At 41.7% G+C, this 8,787-nt stretch overlaps 1 long non-coding RNA gene across 1 annotated transcript; it reads right to left on the bottom strand.

Moving 5' to 3' along the window:
• Positions 1–402: 402 nt before the first annotated feature.
• Positions 403–8,523, bottom strand: LOC133510445 (uncharacterized). Its single transcript, XR_009797609.1, has 3 exons — positions 8,251–8,523; positions 584–642; positions 403–491 (listed from the first exon to the last, which is right to left on the bottom strand). It is a non-coding gene; the product is annotated as an uncharacterized LOC133510445 (long non-coding RNA).
• Positions 8,524–8,787: the final 264 nt, after the last annotated feature.

The following is an 8,787-nucleotide window of genomic DNA, read 5'->3' as shown; positions in this document are numbered from 1 at the left end:
TGAAAAAATGAATAAAGGTGAATATTTTCCTTTAAGTACTATTAATTATTTGTGCCAAGATAATGGAGAACATTTTGAAAAGTTCTTTTTCATGGATTTTCAGCCACAAATATTGTGCATCACCTTACTTGAGATTTAATTGGAGTGCACGTGGCCCGCGAAGTCAAATGGGTTTGACACTCCATCTTAAGCTCAGTGGTCACTCATCCGTGGACGGTCCATTCATGACGCAAATACATGTGAATTTTGCCATTCAGCTTCTACGTAAACATCAGCAAGTTGTGTAGAAATTACTAAAACTACTGGACAAGTGGAACTGTGCTTTCAGAAAGTTAGAGCACAAATTCATTTCCCATCTGAAGTTATATGTTCATGCTGAAATTTTATTTGGAAACGTAGCATCTTTAGAATCAGAATCGGAACTGTCCTCGGGGTACCAACTGTTGTAGTGCAGAGTAGGTCGCCTTTGCTGGGTGAAAGTAGATTTGCTGCTGTAGAACAAAAGGTATATTTTGAAGAACACACTGAATTATGAAGACCCATCTCACCATTTCATCATGTACTGATAATGTCGACATCCTACACTGCTCCATGCGCCTTCCTCTTCTTTGTTGAGTCGGCCGTATCAGTACCATCCCATCCCTTGGAAAAGCAGATTGAATTAAATCTATAGCACACGAACGTCGCTGAAGTTTGTGAAAGTGTGTGGGTGTCGCATGCATGCGGCATTGGCGTCGAGCGCTTGTTTGCCAAGGGTCGGAGGTGATAATAGGGTCGTCTGCCTTGTCAGGAACTACCCACCTACCCCTCCACATCCTCTGTTAGCCACCACACTCTATATACACACAACCCCTTAGCGTCATTCAAAATCACTCACTCATGTGGTAATGTCTCCATTGTGACCAGCTAAAATGCTTTATGGGCAACAGCTTGCTGCTGGCATTTGGGCAGAGGCATGAGTCCTTATGAAAGTTTGTGTCGGCTGATTCATCGAGAGCTTAAATCCTTGAGTATTTAATTTCCCAGCATCAGGCACCGAGCGCTGATAGGGAAACAGCACCATTTTCAAGTAGTGCGATTTAAGCATTTCCCACACACGACATGCACGCACACATTCTTTCATCGCTTCATCCCACTTCATTCCGTTTTTACTTTACGTCTACCGTGTCTCGGGTAAGCAGGCAGAGCGATTTGTCATGTCAGACAGCCCCAGAGCACCCATACAAGAAAAGGTGAAAGGGAGTGTGGGAAAGGGCCGGTGCACAAAGCCCACCCTGCCCCCGTCTGTCCTCCTGTCTTGGTTGCAGGCGCATTGACACTTGAAGCATCCCCCACCTTGCACAATCCTAATCAAGGAAAAGTTGGGTGGGAGGCAATTCATCGCTTGTGATGAGGTAAAACAAGAACCAGAAAAAGTCTTTCATACAATACATAAAAACTCTACCTTAAAAAAAAAATCCTAGTCTAATCTCATCTTCCTCAGTTGTCAATTGATAGTGACTACCATTATACCTTAATAGTGTGGTTGATAAACCAGCACAGGGTTCCGAAAACTGCCACTAGTATGGTTGTGTTATTTTGGACCCTTCTCAAACAGTCTGGAAATGAAAACAAGGCTTTCCTATGATTTGGAACAGTTTGTTCTATTTATTTAAAACACTGCCTCAAAACACACACAAATTCAAAGTAAGATTGTGTATTATTGTTCCATCCATCCATCATCCATCCATCCATCCATCCATCCATCCATCCATCCATCCATCCAGCCAGCCATCCAGCCATCCATTTTTTCTTGCCGCTTATCCTCACAAGGGTCGCCAACACTTTTCCAGATGAGCCACCGCGTCGCCCCCAATCATTATTAGTAGTAACAGTTGTTAATTTATTTATACACTTTCGTAATAAAGTGTTCATTACGAATGCAGTATATAGACTGTACAGTGTAAGACTAGAGTACAACTGAAAATGTATCATACAAAATTTCCTTCGACATATGGTATGTTCACTTGCCCCAGAGTAGCAACGCTCAAGTTGCAACTGCCACAACCAGAATTATTGAAGAAAATCTTTGACTTTATGGATACTGTTTAGCAAATTGATTAAGCATCATCACCAGAGCCCCAGAAACCTTCACTTTCCAAAACAACTCAGACAGGGCGCTCAGAGGAGACCCAAAAGAATACAGACGGAATAGGGATAACTGGATATTTGTAACAATTTAAGATGTATTTAATTTGAACTGTATTTAGAGCACCAACTATTCTGTCTATTCTGCCTGTGCGATTTTGGCCCCAAGATGCATGCATAACTTACTGAAAAAAAAATCAGGATTCCACATGTCGGTTAAAATTTTAATCAACGTTTGACTCTATTGTTGATCATCCCTAGGGGACAGAAATGAAGAAGGCTTTTGAATTAAAGGTGAAACATCTTCAACAAACAATGAGAGTCCACTTGCTTCAATTCAATCTTTGGTGATGTCAATTTGTATTTATAAAGTCTTGTTGTGCGTGAATAAAAGGGGCGGTGGGGGAAGAGTGAAACTCCAGGGAGAAGAGATAGCAAGGGTGTACGACTTCAAATACTTGGGGTCGACAATACAGAGCAGTGGAGAGTGTGGTAAGGAAGTGAAGAAACGGGTCCAAACGGGGTGGAACAGGTGGCGGAAGGTGTCTGGTGTTCTATGTGACGGAAGAGTCTCCGCTAGGATGAACGGCAAAGTTTATAAAACAGTGGTGAGGCTGGCCATGATGTACAGATTACAGACGGTGGCTTTGAAGAAACAACAGGAAGCAGAACTGGAGGTAGCAGAAATGAAGATGTTGAGGTTCTCGCTCGGGGTGAGCAGGTTGGATAGGATTAGAAATGAGCTCATTAGAGGGAAAGCCAAAGTTGGATGTTTTAGAGACAAGGTGAGAGAGAGCAGACTTTGATGGTTTGGACATGTCCAGAGGCGAAAGAGTGAGTATATTGGTAGAAACGTGCTGAGGATGGAGCTGCCAGGCAAAAGAGCGAGAGGAAGACCAAAGAAAAGGTTGATGGATGTTGTGAGGGAGGTCATGTGCACAGTGGGTGTTTAGAGAGGAAGATGCACGAGATAGGCTTAGATGGAAAAAGATGACACGCTGTGGCGACCCTTAATCGGGACAAGCCGAAAGGAAAAGAAGAAGAAATCTTGTTTATGCAGTCCATAGTCGTCTGATCAAAGGGTCAAAGGAAATTCCAATTGTTTTCATTCAGCGAGTGGAAGGCGAGCTGGTATGGACTACGCGACACATTTAGCAACTTGCGACTTGGAGAAAAAAAAATTAAGCAGTCCCAAGACTGATTTCGTAAGAAACCAAGGTTGAGGCTTACTACTACTCTTCTTGCTTGACCACCACATGCACTGCACTTTTGTCTGAAGGCCAGGAGCTTGAAAAAGTAGAAGGTCGCAGAAAAATAATTACATTTTCAGACACGTGAGTAGCTGACGTTGCAGCTGCACCTGCATGATTGAACAAAGTGAACTGGAAATAGGATGAAGGCCAGTAAACACATTTCTCCCTGTTTGAATCTTTAAAGAGCATCAATGCTAAAAAAAGAAAAAAACAGTTCATTTCACGCAGTTGTCAACATAATAAAAAGAGCAACATTGCTAAATGCAGAAAACCTGATGAGGAATTCGCATCATTGTCTACTTTCCTCCACACGTACAGTACATACAGAAACACGTGTATGTTGTGTTTCATCACCATCTGTCAAGGCACGCACACACTTCCACTAATGGACAAAAGTCTTTGTGTGCTAAACAAATTAGCTCCATTACGAAGAGACAGACAGCACGGGTGAGAGAGATGGATAGAGACAACTTAAAGGTCTGAGATATGGGTGCTCGTGGGAAATGGACTGAATGAAAGCTAAACAAGTAGAAAAAACTAGCAGGGCGGATATTATTTTAGGCCTTCAATCGTCCAAATTTAGTGGGAGTGGGGGGAACTGGAAGAGGGGCACATCCACCTTTGGCCCATCCTAATGTGTTGGTGTGAGGTACGATTGGATTTTGTGTCTGCAAATTAAAAAAGTTAGACTTGCAACTCCACACCCAAGCCCATCCATGCACTCCCCACCTTTTTCACACCCCTGCAATATGAAATACTACTTTTTTTGTAAATGTCTGCAAGCCAGACAAGACATTCAATCCCTTGTAAGAGCGGCTAAATGTGCATTATCATCCATCTATCTCTCAGTCGTTACTGATTCGCTTACTTACTTACACACACACACACGAAGGCTGATACACCCTCAAACACACACTTAACACCACCAGACTGGATGCAAGCGAGACATATTTATCTCCATGCAACTGTGTGTAAGTTATGCTGAGTGCATCTGGGAATGTGTGTGATATTGTGTGTGCGCGTGTGTGTGCGTGCGTGTGTGGAAGAGAATCTGATCGGCCAGGTTTCAGGTCAAAGCAATTCTCTGCCAAATGATCGGCTCATAATCGGATTGACAGGCCAACTCCCTCTCCTCGTCTTGTCCGCCTCTTTCTTTCCCGCCATTTATCATTCTCGTTTCCGTCTTTCTCGTGATGCGGCGTCTTGTTGTATACATTTCTCTCACCCGCTCACCTCTTGTTTGCCCTCCTTCCGCTCCTCTCCATCCCATAATACAAACTCATCAGTCTGTCTGGCCCGTTGGATGCTTTTCATCTTTGCCAATGGGCTGAGAGGAAAGCCAAATTTGTCCCAACCTTCAGTTTACATTCCAAGAAAATCTCACCAAAAGCGGATAGACAGATTAATTATATAATTAAGCTTGTAATTGTTCTGCCCATCACTATTGTATATGTTGCTGAAATAGATAGTTGAAAATAGATGCAGTAATTATCCAACAATACATTTCAGCCTAATTAAACGCAATTGAATTTATTTTATTTCATATTTTTTTTGCAGCACACAATTGGGTCACGCACGGCAGACTGAATAGAAAACTTTTTCTTCGTCTTAAAAGACGTTTTATTGGTCAAAGGGAGGAACGTGTTCTGTGAATCAAAATTAGACAGGCGAAACCCAGTGAGGGGCCATCTTGAGTCCTGGTCCTGTTCTGCCCAGATTTCCAATATTTGCATTGAAACGTTAAACATGTAGCTTCAAGCTAATGATGCGGAAACATGGGTTGAGATCTAAGAAATCAGTGCTGCCCATAACTGTGTAGGAATGCAACCGAGCCTCAGGTTGAACACATGACACGTCACATCCGCGCACGTAGGTCATGTGACTCGCCAAAATGTCAGCGACCGGGAACATTCAAAATTGCCGATATGAACAACCTTCAATGATATGTGATGAAAATTTTTATTTTAAAGTTACAGTACCAATGACATGACCTATCTGATACATTGTTCTATTCAATGAGTGGACTTCCCCTTTAATTTAAAAAAACAAAAAAGAAAAAACAAACACAAAACTGAAGTACTGCCAAGACTTGTGTTAGAATTGACGCAGTTTTGCGGTGCCAAAGTGCACTCAGTATCAATATTTTTCAAAGTCCTTGAGTGTCGAAGAATGACTCCTTCTGGCATCAACTTTTTTCTCAGTCCTTGGGGAAAAAATGGGCTCAATCTGCAACGAATGGCAGCAGTCCAGGAAAAGTTGTGCTCATGAAGGACCATCCTAAGCCATCCCTGTAGGGACAACTGAATTTCAACGAGCAATGACGAGTTCATAGTTTATACACAACTGGATGTGTGTTTGTTTTTTTTTTTTAACATCCCTTTTCATTTTATCGGGCTATGCCGTATATGTTAGTTTTCTATTTGTGTTTTAAATCTGACAAGTTGTCGAAGTGAAGTTCACGCAGTATATAGTATATAGTCATATAAGTGTAGAAATGGCCTTTTTTAGTCGTGTCCTCTAGATGACTCCTTCATTGAAATGTGTAACTTCTCCACGCACTCGCACTAAACATCGTCTAAGTGGGTCTGCCAACTCCGTCTGCGTGTGAGGTGTCCTTCCTTTTTTCAGTGTGCCATTCAATTCAAAAGGAGTCAGACTTGTTTAGTTTGATGCAAACACTGAAGTTTTACAACAAGGTCTGGGTTATAATGGAATCAAAAATTCTTTGTAATTGTTACACATTTTTATATAAGCACGAGCAGTAGCATTAATTCTTAACACAGATAGCTGCAGTGTTGTGATGATTCAAAAAAAAAAAATGACACCTATGAGCTTTATATTCTGATCCAGTACCTTCCTGACATAGAACTGAAACAGAATCTAATCCATTAAGAAATACTGTAAAATAAATGTAATGCTTAATAACTGTGGAAAAATCTAACAATAATAATAATCATTATTTGAAACTTTGTTTATTACGCTTGTCTAATGGAAATGTGCCTCGCTCCGATAAATTACTTTATTACTGCACTTCCATAAATCAGATATAATTGATCAATGCAGTGAAATTGGGTTTCTACCACTGTTCAGCATGCACTTAATAAAGGAGTATAAGTAAAATTACAAAAGATACATCATGCGATTGTATTAATATTGATTATTGTATTTATATACTAGTTTGAAACACGGCTAAATACCCATAATAAAACAACTCATCACACATTATTATCATGCTTACAGATTTTGAGACAATAATCACATAACATAGCAAATTAATGAATATAAATATAGTTGTCATTGGATGAAAGTAGTACTATGTATTTCCTATTCTTTGCATGTGCACAATGCTTGACATTTATAGCCCAGACATGGTGCAGGATGCAGATGTCGCCAATGAATTTAATCAGCATTCCTCCTTCGTTCCCTGATTTATGGACAATTTCTTGACAAGCCCCACCCATACGGATTTTTTTTTTATGATCAGTGGTGGCCATATTTTTGGGACGGATCAGAAACCCTCTCTAAACGTGCCGGTCTGACTTCCTCGGCCACAGTCAGAAAGGGTAAAAATAAATGAGCATGGAAGAAAGTAGTTTTAGTAACAATGAGGAAATGAAACTCCTCGACCAACTTCAACATAGTTCTTGACACAAGGATGATGCCAAAACAATACGGATGCTTTAGCCGGAGCATAAAAACAGCTTATAGGTTCCCCCAAAAATATGCTAACAGGTAAAGTTGCGAATGCAGAGCAAAGAATGCGTGGTGGTTACGGGATTGCAGTAATTCTGTAATGTAGGACATTGTAAGAATCTTGAATGATTAATTTCAGATGGTCATTTTCTGACTTGAAAGTGTACATTTACTGTGATAGAGGGGCATTTGGGTGAAAATACAATCTGGGGGAAAAAAACACACGCATAAATATTTGGTTTGATTTTCAGGACATCATACTATTTGCAGACCTCATTTAAAATCTTAGCAGCTGCTGAAGATCTATACTTTCATGTCGCTCAGTAATCAATATCACAACACGCCTATGCACATGTGTACACACACCCTGAGAGGAATCGCTTTTATCGGCAAACATCAGATCAAGCAGATACACTTGAATGAGTATCGGGGCCGGATGAAGTCTCCGTGTGGGGACTCTGGATCAATGTTTTTGCTCCAAAGCCAAAACTCATCTCAACTAGGGAGTGTTGTCGTGCCCAACCAGCTGCTGTTCACGCCATATTGATACGAAGATACCGCTTAGGATCAGAGGATGTTCTCCCGAACCGGCTGTGCGCTTTAGTGGACTAGTGTGACAAGAGAGGCCCCCTGGCTGAGCTCCCCTGCTGGGCTTGGGAGACAAAGACAAGTGCCTGTGTTGCCAAACATGGGCCCCACTCATCACCTAGGGGTCAGGAACTCAGAATAATCTAGCCCAAACAGGAGCACACACATGCTTGGGGATTAAGGCTTTGATATGACCCTGCTTAACCCAGGAGATGAACAAATAGCAGGGTGTCACTGAGGGGAAAAGGGCTGGAGGAAAATTGGAATGAAGAGGACAGTGTGGAATGACAGTGGTGGATAAAAAAGGCCAATCGCGGGGTTTGCGTGTGCTTGACCCACAAAGAGCTCCTGCTTGCCTGCTACAACGGCAGGGACAAGAATTTGGAGGTTTCCAAATGGACTACATGATCAAAGCAGACCAAAGATGAGACCTTGCTGCAATGAGTCATAAATGAATGAGCGCCCTGCCCGAAAAAGGGGACACGTGCTCTTTGATCCTCTTCTAATGTTGCTTTGCGGGCCTCCTCACAGAAACAATAGAGATAAATGAACAGCGACCACACAAAACATCAATCGGCACATTTCTTACCTGCTAACAGAAATATACTTTTCTCAGCTCTCCAGGCACAATATCACACTAGTAGAAGTAGTAGTAGTAGTACGGCATCTTTGCATTTGCAGGAGCAGCAAGTCTAAATTCTTCAAGCCGAGCTGACATTTTCTCTTTAGCCTTGCAACTCACTTTTGTGCTACGAACAGCAGAATAATTTCAGCTATCGCCTCAAGGCTCTAAGGGTTTGACTTTTACCATTGTCAACCACTGGGCTAAATTTGGATGGCTCTCTCTGACTGAGCCTGACAAGCTCCGGGTCCCCTCTCATGCCCAGTAGGGGAAGCTCACCATCTAGTGGCCAAATGATACAAATAAATAAATAAATAAATAAATAAATAAATGAAGGTCTGTACAGATTGTGATTTCACACATCCAGCGCAAAAGGGAGTTATGATGAGTGTAAAGGCACAAAATGATCTCGCTACAAGTTGTGATGGTGCAGGTTTCAGCAGACCTTATTTTCCCTAAATATCCCAAAACGTAGAACCTGTACAGTAGACGGTAAGAATTCCC

This window comes from Syngnathoides biaculeatus, chromosome 13 (genome assembly GCF_019802595.1).
Source record: "Syngnathoides biaculeatus isolate LvHL_M chromosome 13, ASM1980259v1, whole genome shotgun sequence".
NCBI lineage: Eukaryota > Metazoa > Chordata > Actinopteri > Syngnathiformes > Syngnathidae > Syngnathoides > Syngnathoides biaculeatus.
This window is presented reverse-complemented; position numbering and strand designations above follow the sequence as displayed.